Genomic DNA, 1,386 nt, shown 5'->3' with positions numbered 1-1,386 from the left:
TTTTCAAAATTTGTTTCAACTAACTAACTAACTTTTTGTTTGTTTCTTAACTTTTTCAAAACTACCTAACTAACTCTCTCTCTCTCATTTTCGAAAATATCTTCCCCCTTTTTCAAAATTTCTTTTTAATTTATTAATTATTTTAATTTTTAATTTTTAAATCTTAATTTTCGAAAATTTTTACTAACTTTTTTCAAAAACTATTTTCAAAAATCACTAACTCTTTTTCAAAAAATCATTTTCAAAAATTCCTTCTCTCTCACCTTATTCTATTTATTTATTCATCTACTAACATCTCATCTCACATCTCTGCCATCCTCACAGTTGTGTTTCTTCCATTATATTACATTCTTTGTCCCCCCCTTCTTCTACTCACACAGGGATCCCTATACTGTGGTATAAAGGATCTCTATTATTATTATTAATTTTATGTGCCCTCTTCTTTGTCATATGAGCAGGAGCAAGGATAAGAACATTCTTGTGGAAGCAGATCCAGAACCTGAAAGGACTCTGAAGAGAAAATTAAGAGAAGCTAAAATACAACAATCCAGAAATAACCTTTCAGAAATTTTCGAACAGGAAGAGGAGATGGCAGCCGAAAATAATAATAATGTAAGGAAGATGCTTGGTGACTTTACTGCACCTAATTCCAATTTACATGGAAGAAGCATCTCCATTCCTGCCATTGGAGCAAACAACTTTGAGCTGAAACCTCAATTAGTTTCTCTGATGCAGCAGAACTGCAAGTTTCATGGACTTCCATCTGAAGATCTTTTTCAGTTCTTAACTGAATTCTTGCAGATATGTGATACTGTTAAGACTAATGGAGTAGATCCTGAAGTCTACAGGCTCATGCTTTTCCCTTTTGCTATAAGAGACAGAGCTAGATTATGGTTGGATTCTCAACCCAAAGACAGCCTGAACTCTTGGGATAAGCTGGTCACGGCTTTCTTAGCCAAGTACTTTCCTCCTCAAAAGCTGAGCAAGCTTAGAGCTGATGTTCAAACCTTCAGATAGAAAGAAGGTGAATCCCTCTATGAAGCTTGGGAAAGATACAAATAGTTGACCAAAAAGTGTCCTTCTGACATGCTTTCAGAATGGACCATCCTGGATATATTCTATGATGGTTTATCTGAGCTATCAAAAATGTCACTGGACACTTCTGCAGGTGGATCCATTCACCTAAAGAAAACGCCTGCAGAAGCTCAAGAACTCATTGACATGGTTGCTAATAACCAGTTCATGTACACTTCTGAAAGGAATCCTGTGGGTAATGGGACGCCTATGAAGAAGGGAGTTCTTGAAATTGATACTCTGAATGCCATATTGGCTCAGAATAAAATATTGACTCAACAAGTCAATATGATTTCTCAGAGTCTGAATGGA

The 1,386-nt window shown here is 35.6% G+C and overlaps 1 non-coding gene across 1 annotated transcript; it reads right to left on the bottom strand.

Moving 5' to 3' along the window:
* Window positions 1-984: 984 nt before the first annotated feature.
* Window positions 985-1,092, bottom strand: LOC148545447 (small nucleolar RNA R71). Its single transcript, XR_015901242.1, has one exon. It is a non-coding gene; the product is annotated as a small nucleolar RNA R71 (small nucleolar RNA).
* Between the last annotated feature and the right edge of the window lie 294 nt (window positions 1,093-1,386).

The sequence above is a fragment of the Arachis ipaensis genome, chromosome B9 (genome assembly GCF_059453495.1).
Source record: "Arachis ipaensis isolate K30076 ecotype BB chromosome B9, ASM5945349v1, whole genome shotgun sequence".
NCBI classification, from domain to species: domain Eukaryota; kingdom Viridiplantae; phylum Streptophyta; class Magnoliopsida; order Fabales; family Fabaceae; genus Arachis; species Arachis ipaensis.
This window is presented reverse-complemented; position numbering and strand designations above follow the sequence as displayed.